The following is a 15,233-nucleotide window of genomic DNA, read 5'->3' as shown; positions in this document are numbered from 1 at the left end:
CATTCTTCAAAACAATGATTTCTAGAAGTTTCTAGAGAAAGCTATTTTTTATTTTTTTTTACCTAATATTTACCTTAATACTTGCCTTGTCTATTGCATGCTGTGGCAACTCAAAAACAAAACACCAAGATAATGTTAAGCTTAATTTAATGAACCAAATAGCTTTCAACTGTGTTTGATATAATGGAAAGTGATTTTCTAGTATAAAATTAGCAATTTAGCATGATTACTCAAGGATCAGGTGTTGGAGTGATTGATGACTGCTGGAAATGGGGCCTTTCTAGATTTGAGCAAAAATGACTTTTTTTCAAATAGTGTTGGTGCTGTTTTTTACATCGGTAATATCCTGACTATACTTTGTGATCAGTTGAATGCCACTTTGGTGAATTCAAGTAGCAATTTCCTTCCGAAACAGCAAAATCTGTACATTATTCCAAACTTTTGGCTGCCAGTGTATATATATTTACAATTTTTCACTTCAGGACAAAACTGCGTCCCTTGAAAATAATGGATGATTTTGCTACAAATAGTCAAGGAAGAGACTGGACAAAAATCAGGAACTAAAGAAACGTTAAAAAAAAAAAAAAAAAAAAAAAAAAGGAAAAAAAAGTTTAGTGCACTCTGTCTTAAAATACGTTTACAGTATTGAAACAAGTACAAGGGTAAAATGATATTTCTGTGTATGTGTGTTTTAAACAAACAACATTTTTCTTTACTTTTTTTTTCCAAGTTTGCTTATAAAGTTTCTCTGAATGCCATAGTGGTGTGTGTATATTGTTTTTCTGGTGACGGGATTTTAAGTATATATATATAAATATATATATATATATAAAAATATATGACATTTCTCTTGTTTACTGTAAAAGTATACCAGTATTTGTAATATTGGAGAATGCCTGGGCATTTTACAAAAAAAAAGAAAAAGAAAAAAAAAAGATATTGTTTTTTATTTCCAATTCTCATTTATTTGTCTTTTTCTTTTTAAAAAGTTTCATTTTGCAGTCCAATTTAAATTGTGGGTCTCTAAAATGTTTTGTCACTGTAACTGTAAAAGTCTTGAGTTTTAGAAAAAAAATTCTGCCTTGGGTGTACGAAAATAAAGATTAAATTGACTGAAAGAGAACTGCCAACAGAATTTGTAGACAAATGGGCACGCAACATTATGTACGAAATACATAGTTCCTGTCAAGTTTATCTCTCTGATTTCTTCTTCAGTAATGGATTTTCTAAATGGCTGGAATCAAATATGTGTGTAGGCACTATGATGTGTGTGTGCGTGTGTGTGTGTGTGTGTGTGTGTGTGTGTTGTATATGTACACACATTTGGCAGGATACAATTGTGAAAACAAAAATTAAAAATGTACAGATGAGTTTAAGAGGTTGTCTGACCTTTTACTGTAGCTACATATAAAACAGTAAATGTTTTGTTCAATCTTATCTTGGTTGTAAATAATTTTATATGCTTGCCCAGACTTTGTTTTGTTTTCTCTCTCTTTCTCTCTCTTTTTTTATTTGTGTGTTCTGACTAGAACATTCAACATTCTCTCTCTTTGTTTTTTTTTTTAAACAAATGCCCCTTCAATCCTCTGATTTGAGGCTTAATACATGATTTTGGGGCCTGTATTGTGCAGGTCTGTTAGCATGAGAAAAATAGAGCACAAATATAAACATGTTTTACTTGTCCAAGTCATTATTGGTCATTTTGTGTGAATATGTTTTGAGCAGGAAGTAAAGAATAAGGTCTGGAAAATGTACAAGGTCTTTCTCTCTCTTGGTCTCCCTCTCATGCACCCATACACATACACACAGGAAACAGACTCATAATATGCCTAAAATAATCAACTTTAAGGGGACACAAATGTGTAGGTAACAGGATAGCCAAGCCAAACCCCACAGTATATAGTATTCTCTTCAATTGTGTGCAATTCAGATCAAAGCGTTTTGCCTCCAACCAAAGGCTACAATTAGAGTAATGAAGAACTACTAAAACTGACCACACTCATACAGACACAAATCAATCAGCATGACCCACCATGTATACTTTCATACCCTTCCCAGAATGTATTAGGCTCTGGTATCTGCGTCTAGAAAGACGTAGCACTTTGTAGCTGTCAGAGAGCTCTGTACAGTCAACCACACTGTTTGTCCACTCATTTATACAGTATGTTCATCTCAAACTGCCGATTATGTTCACTTCTGTTATACAAGTTGTTTTTGAAAGTCGCCTTCTGTGTATATTTTAGTCTTTTTTTTTTTCTCCGGTATTTTTACCAAGCATTAGAAACTGATGCCCCTTGTTTGGACTGAGGCAACTTTGGTATGCTGGTCTTGATTAATAATAAAAAAAAAAAAAAAAAAAAAAGAAAAAAGAACATTTACTGCTGTTTACTCTTTTTTTCACATTCCACAATTCCTGATCTTTCCAAGTATTTAAATATCACACAGGTTTAAAAAAAAAAAAAAAAAAAAAAAAAACGGGCATCTTTTCATAAGAAAAATGCTTCTATAAATAAATTGAAACGGGAGTGGGAGGGGCCAAATAAAGTCACTCTTTATTAAATTACACCACTGATTTTATAGACAACAGCTTCTGCTGACTGTGATGTCATGCAAACAGATAAGGCAAGACTTCACTACAATTACACAGGTTTTTCACACCTTAAAATTTCAATGACTTTTCCAAGACTTGTACTAATGATAACTGGATAAGGATATTATATATATACATATATATATATATATATATATATATATATATATATATATATATATATATATATTGTAGGGACTGCACTCAAAAATTGCAATTTCTTGCTGATGAAATATTCAAGAGGTTATCATTACTAGAAAGAAATATATTCACAATTGAAATTACCATGAGTTTTCATCACTTTTTAAGATTTTATAAATTTCCATGTTTCTTCCCGGTCTGTAAATCAAAATGATAAACTTCTCAGATATTTCCTTGTTTTCTATGACCTTAGTAACCCTGGTTACATTACTGCAATAACATAATAAGCTCCCGGGCATGTTCTTTTAATGTCGGAATTATTGAGGGAATACAAGACTTTTTAGCACATATAAACATATTTGTTTGTGTTTAAAGCTTAATGATGTGTTTTCTAGATGCAGATCACATTTAGTAGCTAAACAGTTTGCTACATTAAATCATACATTGAAAAGAAAATTAAATTAACAAATTTGCTTGAGTAGGAGTTTCAATTCCTTACTTAAATGCAAACTACCACACACACACACACACACATACACACGCACAAGTATGTGTATCTGTTATTATGAGGCCATTTTGTGGAGAGTGCCGAAGCTCCATGTGTCAGCGCTCAGTGCATGTTGAATGTGGATTGAAGGGATACAGATTCCCTCCCAGGACCTGTCGAGGGTGGGTAAAGCTGACTGATAGCTGCCTTAGGTGCCCCATCCGTCGTGGGCCCTGGGTGGTGAATTAGCGCTCATCCTGTCTGCTACGCCATCATTAAGCTCCCTCATACCCAACTCTCCACAGTGTTAAATACGATGTAATGCTCTCTCTTGGCCAGCCATTGAAACTTCCCAGCACATCCCAAAGGGATTAAAAAACTTCACTCACTTAAATAAAAGTTTGGATTACCCAATACCCCATCCAAGATTAAAAACATAGAGAGAAAAATTAAGGAAGAACTTTCTGTATTGACCAAATAAAACAGTCTCTCAATATAAAGTGGCCCCAACTGCCCAGTATTTTGGAGACATAAACATTTTTTGATGTATTAAATATTATAATTAAATATATACAATATTTTACAACTTTTAAGTGTCTAAATACAGTACTTTTGGGACCCACTATAACCGCATAGTCCTTTTACCTTAGTACTGAATATTATGTACTGCAAATACATACTATAAGAACACAGCAAATATCATTCTATAAGATAATATAAGGTGACATTTTTACCAGAAATAGCTCCAAAATCAGGCTGGGTCCTCCAAAACTATACAAAGTAAATGATGATGCCGGATGTGCCTCCAAATATTTCTTGTTTTAATTTGATTGTGACTTTTACTTTTTCAAAACTATATAAAAAATTGTATCTAAGGCCACAAGTGCAGGACAGAGATGAACCAGAGCAAGTTTTGATTTGGCAACAGTTTTAAGGCAGGCTGGTAATTAAGCCTGTCCCTGCCTGTCCTTGCTCTTTGAAGTCTCCTGTAGGGGGGATTATTCCCTGTGAAAGAAGAGAGAAAGAGATGGAGCGAGAGAGGAAATGCAGGCAAGAAAAAAACAGAGTGAATGAGAGAATTAAGGGGAAAAGAGTGAAGAAGTAGGTTGCTCTTCTTCTCTTTGCACATTCTAGCTACTATGGTGCTCTGCTGGCCCAAGAGATAATAACAGATGCACACTGTCAGCGCAGTGCAGTTATAAAGCATCGGCATCTCCATTTCACATTCAACGCATATGACAGTACCTGAAAGTCAGAACTACTAAATATTCTTTACTTTTCACCATTAATATAGGAACACTTTAAAATAGGGTAAAGTCAAACTGTAACTTGCTTTTAAGATTAAACAATAAATATATCAATAGTTCTCACTGACCAAAAATAGTGAAAGTCACAGCTATGATGCAGTGGTTTGCACACATGCTTCAGAAATGAGTGCTCATGCAGGCGACACAGGTTTGAACCTGGTCTGTGATTTGTCGGCCAGTGATTTACCTTTTCTCTATCATCATGTCTTTCTCCACTATATCACTGTCTATGAAATAAAATGAAAATTGACTTATATATATTAACGTGATCTTCGTTGATTTTAACAGAATTTAATTAATTATTATTTTTTTATTATTTAAAAAATATACGTTTAATATTAATTTTGTATATAGGCCTACATTTTATATTTTTAAAATAAAATAAATGTACCATAATTTTTTTCTTACATAAATATTTAAAATATTTTAATTATTTTATTTTGTTTCAATTTTATTTATTTATTTTTTCTATTAAAAATAAAATAAAAAAGCTAACTTTTGCCTTATTAAAAATGCTAAATAAATAAATGTAGAATTGCAGTTCAATAATTTGATTCACATTAAAGTGTATGACACTAAGGGAGAAGTAAATGACATCATGTGTTTGACTGAAAATGTGCCATTTATACATATCTTGTAATTACAGTAGAAGAATGTGTTCTACTGAAAGGGGAGAGTTGTTTCTGTCTTACGCACACCTCACCTCCATATTCACAGTGTAGCAGCCCTCATCCTGTGTGTGTTTGTTTTTTGTGTGCAGGCCTGAGCTCAACCTCTCATTAACCTGTTCCTGCTTATTTCCATTACAGACACAGCACCAGGATTAAAAGACACGCTTGGGTTATTCAGAAGGTATGGAATTATTTCGGCTCAGTCTGACAGCGTGTGCAGACCTCCACTCTCATTAACAGGCAACTTCAAGTGACTTAAGCCACAGTCCTCACTGCTGAGCCTGAGTGTTGACAGGTACGCTGAGACTTAAGTCTTCAAGATCAACATGGCTACTCTTTTCCACAAAACCCCCCACTGGGCTTCAAGTGACGGGCCGAGATTTTACTGTCGGATGAAGGGGGGGAGATGGTGGGGAGGTGGGGGTTCAAATAACGAAAGGTGTTTTACTTCTACCTGACCCATAGGGAGTAGCAGAAAACCAGTGAAAAAAAGTGGAGTGGTGCTGTTAATTATTGGAACTAAGTCTCTGTGGAAGATAGCTCACTGAGGGAGTCATGGCAAATCAGGGTATTCCCTAGATTTGTGTTGTAATTATTAACATTATTATTCAACCAACTTGTGCTTGTCCAATTGATTGGCATGGCTGTTTTATGGCTGTTTCCAAAAGCGGTCGAACTCTCGTCCTTTTCTCTCTCTCGTCCTTTTCTCTCTCTCTCTCTCTCTGACAGACAGATCGGCATGACAAATGACAAGAAAACTAATCAAATATGTTTAAATCAATTTGAGGCTTAACAAATGCAGCATTTCAAGTCAGGGTCGTACATTAAACAGAATTGCAGTTGATGCGTAATCATTGGCACACATCACACAGACACAAGTACAGGGTAGACCGGGCTAGTTGTCACACTTTTTCCTCCAGTGAATATTTCTTAGGGAAAGTTTATTTTTCAAAATAAATTTTTGGCACATTTCCACCGTTATTGCCCAGAAAACAATATACAGTACATTTAGTGTACAAAAGACAACAAATGTAAACTTTTTTAAAACAGCATGTTGTTATATGTTTTCTGCTAAACAACCTTTTCATTAAAACTATTATTATACACAAAACAAATCATGAAGTGGCAAAACATTTTAAGTAAAAAAATTAATAAAAAAAAATAATAACATTAAAACCATTGTTTTTCCCAACCGAAATTGCATAAAGTTGTATAAACTGTTTGAAGGTTCCACATAATGTAAAAAAATATATTATAAAAAAATCTATATATAAAACATGTGAAAACTAGCCCCAACCTGACATTTTTTAAAACGACTTGTGTGCCAAAAACCTTTAGGTAAAAATCTTCATTACATAGTGCCTTAATGTATACCAGTGTGGTTTAATGTTTATCAAGAACAATTGAAAGAATAATGATGATACTGTAATTGTGGCTTAGGATAGAATTCACAAAATTATCCTAATTCAAGACCAATGTTCAAAACTATTCATAGAGACAACAAGCATTTGTGTAATTAGTCTTCAGGCTCAAAGCCTTACCGTTCCTGAGATATAGCCCTTATGACAACATTCCTGCATGACAGCTATCCCCCTTTAACTGTTAAAGCTTAAGGCACATAATCTGGATGTAACATCACATGAAACATTATATTTTAGGAATGTATTTATAGCAATGTATAGGACATATAGGGCACACAAATTTGTGCCATATATGACAAACAATTAATCTGTCAGTTCTCAAACCTTTTTTAATCAAAATCAGAGAAAAATACATGGTTTAGATTCGGATTGAGAAGGTCACACACACACACACACACACACACACACACATATATATATATATATATATATATATACAATGAAAAACAAGAAAAAAGAAGAAAAAAAGGACTGAGACATTGAGACAAAGAAAGAAAATTCCTTCAACAGCACACCGAGGCAGTCACTCAAATGTCACATTTCTGTTTTTTATATTTTTTTCCTTTTCCTTAAGTGACAACGGGGTGAGTTCTTTAAAAAACAGTTCTTAAGAACTGAAGGCTCTGGCGAGGTGCGTGGTGTCTTTTTGATATTCAGATTTGCCTGCCTACACAGAGCATTATGACACATTTGGATGATCGCATTGTGGGATTAGGGGGCTGCCTTGTCATTTTCAACAACAATACTGCGATTTAGGGATGCTATTTCTCACACTGCGGCTCGCATTAACGCCGGGCCCAAAGATTTACATAAATCTTTGTCTTAAGATGAAAGAAAGGGCTTGAGACAATGAAGTTAAGCTGTAGAAATGGGAAGGAAGGTGTGTGAGTGTGTGTGGAGGGAGGGGGGTGTTGGCGACTAGGGAAAAAGAAAAATTGTTTTTTTTTTTGGTATAATTTATCCAATGTACTGTTGATACAAAGGTATATAATGCCTCTTTCTCATGTCCTCATCATACACAAGCAGGAAAAATAAACTTTAGCAACACATAAGACACAGAACACAAGCAAAGTGTTACTCATTCAGAGCTGATTTACTGATCCGCATTTTAAGGAATCTGTGCGTGCCTTAATCTTATTGCCTGTAGCAGTCATTTTAAAAACTGACCTAGTTTGTTGTAGTCTCTTCTCTGTGATTTGATTCATTCCCTGTGATTGTGATTTAGTTTATATCACAGGCAAGAAATTGGAATCACAATTTGACCACTGATGGTGATTTTACTCCAAGGTTACTGTCGGATGCAGAGTGGATTGAATCACGGAGACATTACGTGCCATAATCTTTCTCACCAAAATTTGTTTTTCGCATATGCCTGGTTCCACTTCCCTTTTATGAAACAAAAGTTGATAAGCCGAAGATAATTTTCATCAGTCTTATGCTGCACCCAACAATTTGCAGCTGTTTCTGAAATGAAAGCTGCAAATTGTTTTTATGAAACAGGAATGCAAGAAATTAATGATTTTATTGATTGCTTTATTTCATAAAGGAATAGTTCACAAAAAAAATGAAAATTCCCTCATCATTTACTCACACTCATGCCATCTCAGATGTGTTTGACTTTCTTTCTTCTGAAGAACAAAAACAAAGATTTTTAGACAAATATCTCAGCTCTGTTGGTCCATGCAGTGCAAGTGAATGGTGATCAGACCTTTGTAACTCAAAATCCACATAATGGAAATATAGAAGTAATCCATATGACTCCAGCGTTTAAATCCATATCTTCAGAAGTGATATAATAGGTGTATGTGTGATAAACAAATCAACTAATTTTTTACTCTTTATCTCCACTTTAACTTTTAAATGCGAAAGCGAAACTAAACAGGCACCACATGTGACATTCAGATGTAAAAGTGAAATTAAAAGTTGAGATTTAGGGTACAAAAAGGACTTCAATATTTATCTATTTCTCTCACACACCTATTATATTGCTTCTGAATACATGATTTAACCACTGGAGTCGTATGGATTACTTCTATGATTCCATTATGTGATTTTTGGAGCTACAAATGTTTGATCACCATTCACTTGCATTGTAAATATGAAACTGATACAGTAATATGACAGAAATTGAATTTATTTTCCATGCATTTTCTTCTCTTTAAAGTGCAACAGTCTTTGAAAACCAAACTGTACAAACCTCTGAACTGACACTTTACTAAGCTCATATTGGCTACTTATGCAAGGTGTAGCTACTTTATTGGAATTTTTTCCATTAGGAGCGATTTCCAAGACTTGTGCTGGGCAGGATCCGTATGTCCAGCATATGATCGAATGGATCCCTGCTGTGCCACAGATCTGTGCTATGGCAACACTTTGGTGATTATAACTCAGACAGAAAGGTCATTATTTATTGCTTTACCTGCCTGCAGCAGACAGTGGTGTAGTCCCTTGGTTCATGGTAATAAACTAAATAAATGACAGTGGACAGATGGCCCACCTTGAACTAGTGAAAAAGGTTATTTACATCTGTGAATCCTCACAATCAGATTGCCCTAGATCACTCAGCATTGACAGTCTTGACAAGTTAACATCAGATAACAACACACACAGATCATCTGTCTCTTTGCACACGTGTGTGTGTGTGAGACGCTGAGGGATTTTTCGTTCTTGTTTTTGTGATCGGTTCCCAGGTTCTAGAGTCCTAAGGAACATGACATTGTAATCTGGGCTATGTTTTATTTATAGACCTTACTGAAGCAGATAATGGTTGTTTTAACAAACAAAGATGATTGCTTTAGGGGCCACTCGCTCGTCCTGAGGTAATTAAGACAAAGTAGCTCCCTTGGCCAGGAGGCGGGATCCATACAACCAGCTATTATTTCCTATTAAATAAAAAAATACGAGAGTGAATGAGAGAAAGACAGAACATGCGTGAAAGAGAGAGAGGCTGTACTTGGAGTGTGTGAAAAAAAGAGAGCATTTGATTCAAAAGGTCTTTTGTCATGTTTTATCTGTGTTTAATCATCTAGCTGCCCCAGTGCTATGAGTGAGCTTGGAGGCTAATGCAATACAAAAAACAAGCTCAACTACAGTATATATTGTGGGGTCCAATAATCTGGGACCACATTCAAAATATGGGATTCAAAATATAATTTAAACCAGGAAATAAACAGAAAGCTTTAAGATAATAAAATAAAATACAAATAAAAAAGGACTATTTCTAGGTCAAGTTTGTGACATCTGACCTTCGTACAAATTTTCAGATTTCAATACTTCCATTGAAATTCACATGATGCTCTATGGAACATTCTCTTCAAATCTCATCTGAACATTCTCAAACTTGTGGGGCCCATGCCAGCTCGAGTGCATGTTGCATTGATGCAAAATGGAGGGCAATGTCAATTTTCATTTTCACCATATAATGTACAATACATGCAAAGCTATGAGGAGACTGTGACGAGGAGGACGGCGTGGCCGGGCCCAGTGCTAAATCAGCCTAATCTGCCGCGAAAAGGGATAAAGAGGAGCCAGAGACACGAGAGAGAGAGAGAGACACACACAGAGCTGTGTGTGTGTGTGTGTTGATGTGTGTTTTTGTTATGCTGAAAATAAATTTTATGTTGTGTTTTGTTTAGTAAAATCTTTTTGATTGTTAACCCAGTTCCCACTTCCTCCTTAACGATGAACAAGAGTGGTGTGTCTGTTACATTGGTGCCGAAACCCGGGATCTAGGAGGAAGAATGCCGCCATGGATGCCTCACCTCTGGAGGACGTATTCAAGACCCTCACAAGCATCCATCAGAAACAACATCATGCCCTCCTTGAGCTGCAATTTATTGTGCTCTTCCAGGCCCAAGCAGAGGACTGGCAGGTGCTCTGGAGCTTGCTGCCCCAGGAGGGTGCTGCCGCCACCCTGGAGCCTACGACCACCCCGCCCCATGTTCCGCTAGTCAAGATGGGCCCCCAAGATGATCCGGAGGCCATCCTAGAGCTCTTTGAGCAGATGGCGGTGGCCTGCATCACTGTTGTCCAAGGAAGCCCAACTTGCAGCGTAGCAATTACCAACGGAGAACCTCCTGGTATAAGCTAGCTTGAGGAAAGTCATGCTGCAACGGGTTGGCCGGACGCTTGAATAGCAGCACCAACGCTTCCGCTCGCTGACCATTGGCAAGCACTGCCGCCCGTTTGCCCTCACCCAGCAGCCCCGGGATGCCTGCCGGCGGTGGTTGCTGGCTGAGCAATGTGACGTCAGAGCTATGATCGACCTGGTGGTACTGGAGCAGTTTATCGCTCGACTTCAGCGAGGGATGGCAGAATAGGTCCAGTGGCACTGCTCAGCATCGCTCCAAATGGCCATCCAGCTGGCAGAGAACCACATGGCAGCGTATCTGGAAGCCGGCAAGCCCAAAAATCCTTCTATCGCTCCTGTCTCCCCTCCTTTCCCTTCTTTTCATCCTGTTCCTACTCCCCGGAAACAGGGATGCCTACCAAACCGGCTCCTCGGCTTCAGGGACTGTACTATTAACCGGTTTCCCCTGTACCTCTCTCGGCTGATTCAGCACCAGGTGTCCATCGTTATGGCCTGGCCACGCCCTCCTCCTCATCACAGATACATTTTTGGCTGAATGTGCGCTTTAAAATGGAGTGGTTTGTGGAAAAAGGGGCCTGGGCTTTCCCTGCAGCTTGTTAGGCACAATGAATGGGGCTATCTGTTTGTTGTAGGCCTCATCCCTAGCCATGTTTATTTGTAAACTGAGCAGACAATATGAAAAGCTGGGCTGTACAAAGACCTGAGACTGCCAGCTGGCTGACTGAGGGTATTCATGCCTTCCTCAACCCCTTTCACAATGGCAAAACCCTCAGCAGACGCCTGAATGCACGAGCACACACATATGCACTCACGCGCACACACACACACACACACACACACACACACACACACACACACACACACACACACAATCACACAACCTTTCATAATAGCCCTGAGAACATCTTAAGGAAGTGTGGAATCCGCCCTCTCCAGCATGTGTCCACTCACATCCCTAAACTACACACGCACACACATTATGTAGGCAGCCTTGGGCAACTCTACTGTAAAGCCGCTGTCTGACAATTCCAATAACAAGGAAGAATGTTTTCTCAGTATACCAAGCCTTGTTGGGTTATAATTAACTAAAAATAGGGATTCCATAAACTTAAAGGTATAGTTCACAAAAATTATAATAAAAATAAATAAATAATTCTGTCATCATTTACACATACTCATGTTGTTCCAGACACGTACAACATTTTCTTTCTTCCGAGGAACATAAAAGGAGAAATATTGAAAAATTTAATAGTCGCTCTTTTTTCCATGGACAAAAAAGCACCATTAAATTAACATATACTGTACATAAAAAAGTAACAAAACAAAGTCATAATGTAATGTGGTTCATTACATGAATCACAGCATTTCTGAAGTCAAATGTCCACTGAGTAGTGATTAAAGGTGCTGTAAGCGATTTTGTTTTCATGGAAAGGAATGCAAAATGCAAAAAAGTTTTCATACTTCCTGAAAGATATTAATGAAACAAGTGTTGTGATATAACTGATATAACCTGTCTCTGTGACAGCTCTTTAAAGAGTCTAGAGCAAACATAAATGTGTCTGTGAGCCACAGTCTCTGATGCTTTCTGCCTGACAATAATTTTGTTAATTCTCATAGTTTTGTAGTTGTAACACATTATTGAGGCTTAATGTCATTTTTTTGCCATATTGTTCATAACAGTTGTCAGTTGAGGGCACTATTATGCTGCGGTTGTTTTTGACAAACGCTTCTACTCTACTACTGTTTTCTTATCTTTTGAGTGCAGGGTTTTGGAAAGAGTGTATATGACTTCGACGGATCAGCTTGTGGAAATTCCAGAACAGCTGGAATCTCTTACAGCATCTTTAAAGTGAGTTAAATGGTCTCCAAAACAGAATTGTTAATCAACAAAAACCTACCTCCCTACCCTTATTCTTAAACCTAAACCTAACCAATCTTGTCACAAAAAGCAAATTTGAGAATAACGCTCCATCGTGTTTAAAATCAACAGAACCTCCCTACCCTAAACGTTAATCCTAAACCTAACCGACAGTGTCATAAAAAGCAAATGTCATATGAAAAATTACGTTTCTGAAGCAACTATGTCATTTTGCAGTGCTATTGACACTTTCGACTCACATGTTGGCTTCCGTGCTCTTTAGGACTCCTACCCCGGTCCTATCATTTGAGTTACCTCACAATTTGCTCACATTCGGTCATGCTGATAAATACAATTGTTTATGTCAGTGGTGTAGTCTAGTTTTTTGTAGTGAGTATACTGTGATTTTTACCTCCCAACCTCATGCTTACCCATCCCAGAGCAACACCCCATAAGCACCACCACACTCACTAAATGCATACAGTATGCACCTACATGTAATTGAGAGCATTCTGAAAGACTGCTTTGAAGTGGTTGACTGCCTGAACCTCATCCACAGCATCAGATACAGCCAGTTCCAAATGGTCGTTCATGCAGTGCCATGTGAAGAGGTTAGGGTACATTGCAGTCAGCCTGGATGCCACACCAAATTTCTTGCCAAGCATGACACTGGCTCCATCAGAAACAAATGAGACCCAGTTCTTTTGAAGCCACTCTTCATTGAAGCCTGCAGTGTCCAAACAGTTAAGTAGAGCTTCTTCTATATCCTCTCCCCTTTTGGCTCTCCAGCTCAACCAGCTCCAGGAACACAATTCAGGAGTAGCTCCATCTACTGAGGCTTTCACGTTGACAATCATGGCAGATTTGTGGCTGAAAGATGTATCCTCGCCAATGAGAACAGACATCTTGCTTGAAGACGACACAACTTTTGCTATGTGTTCCACAATTTTTGTGGAACTGCACCTTGAATGCAGACTAGAGCCCATGTTGACACCATTTATTTCCTGAAGCTCAATGAGATTGTCATGGTCAGTGAAAGTTCAGTTCATTTTCACAAGATAGAATGCTGTTCTGAATACAGCATCTGTCTAAGTCAACACAGTCTCTGACACAGTTCTCACCAAATTACCAAGTAAATTTAATTACCAAGTACCATGTCTTCATATCTCGTTTCTCAAAGAGGCCAGAAATGTTGATCTGTTTGCTTTTGAGGACTGGATCTTAAAGTACACCCACTCCTCAGATATGGACACTCTGTGAGGATGCCAGTTTATTGGAAGTAAACAAAACCATCACTAATTAGCATCATCATACAAGTTTTGTATCTATATTAGCAATAACATCTGCTGAACAGGGCCAGAATTTACTCAAAAGTATTTAATAAACTGTTTACAATCTTCACACCATGGCTAACAAATGCATGAAAAGAAGGTGAAAGGAGAAAGATGTTCCACTCTTTCAATAGCTAATTATCTGACAATTATTGATGACTAACATATAGTAGTTTAATGGTGTAAATGTATTAAATTAACCAACACATTCTCACCCCGACTCGTCACGAACAGACGCTTCGGGCGGTTCCGTCGCATATTGACGCGCCGGGTACACCTTTGGCGTCGATTTTCGACGCGCAGGGCGGTCAACAACGCACAATTAAGAAGACCATGAATTAACTCTCATTTGCATAGTCATTGACTTTTTGAATTTCAATTGTTTATATCAGCATTGCATGTGTCCTGATATCTACCTAACTTTCTGTCCCTCCACTCTAACCAAGGATGCCTGATTTAAATTACCTAGTCTGACTTTCAGTCCACAAGGCTGGCCAGGAGTTCTCATCTCTCTCATCATCTGAAACAAGGAGATATAAACATTGTATTCTGTTTACTACTGTACATAGAAACACAGAAACACACTCACAGTATCTAAGTTATCTCCCACATTCATTGATCCACCACACTAACGTTAGAGAAGTTACGGTAGCTAGTTCTAGATACAATTCAATATACCAACAATCCCCTGCTGTTACAGTTACATTAATGATAACGTTAATGAAAATGTATATGCTACTTTTATTTACCAGGTAACGTTACAATAGCATCGGGCTCATTTTCTGTATCGCGTAGGATAGCATCAGCCTCATCTTCTGTAGTTTCTGTAATGTTAACGTTCGTGTCATCTGCTGAAGCTGCAGTGTTACCCGAAGTGGCAGAAGCTTCAGGAGCAGACTTATGAAAACACTGAAAGAGTGTTGTTTGAGTTTGCTTTCATATAATTTCTCCTTTAGATATTCACATTAGTTAATTTCAAACTTATGCTGAGAATGACCGCAAAGCAACTGGGTTGTTGTTCCTTTGTAGGTGACATCAGATCCAGGTCACAGGCCACGGAAGCCCCAATGGTCCAAAAGTCAGTGCTTCACAACACAGTCAGGATGAATTTAAGACTAAAGGTGTGAAAGTTCTGTCACAAAAACAATGTTGTTTTATATCCTCACACTTTTTTAAGTGAGTATATGGAAATACTTGAGCTTTCCTAGTGGGTATACAGCGTATACATGCATATCACGTAGACTACACCACTGGGTTATGCAATGCGAACATTAAACTGTATCATCTTACAAGTCATTGGTTATAGTAACAGTGTTTTGGTGTCATAAGATGGCATT

At 37.5% G+C, this 15,233-nt stretch overlaps 2 protein-coding genes across 2 annotated transcripts in view; both read left to right on the top strand.

The window, feature by feature from the left end:
• bcl11ba (BCL11 transcription factor B a) overlaps positions 1 to 2,649 on the top strand; it is a 58,417-nt gene extending 55,768 nt beyond the window's left edge. The window contains exon 4 of the mRNA XM_052145550.1: positions 1 to 2,649. This exon is cut by the window's left edge and continues 1,562 nt beyond it. The gene's annotated coding sequence lies outside the window, so the exon portion shown is untranslated.
• The window catches only part of LOC127656964 (serine palmitoyltransferase 2-like), a 919,074-nt gene that overhangs the window by 279,099 nt on the left and 624,742 nt on the right, over positions 1 to 15,233 (top strand). The window lies entirely within an intron of this gene.

The sequence above is a fragment of the Xyrauchen texanus genome, chromosome 16 (assembly GCF_025860055.1).
Source record: "Xyrauchen texanus isolate HMW12.3.18 chromosome 16, RBS_HiC_50CHRs, whole genome shotgun sequence".
Lineage (NCBI taxonomy): Eukaryota > Metazoa > Chordata > Actinopteri > Cypriniformes > Catostomidae > Xyrauchen > Xyrauchen texanus.
The sequence above is the reverse complement of the archived record's forward strand: the minus strand, read 5'-3'. Positions and strand labels throughout refer to the sequence as shown.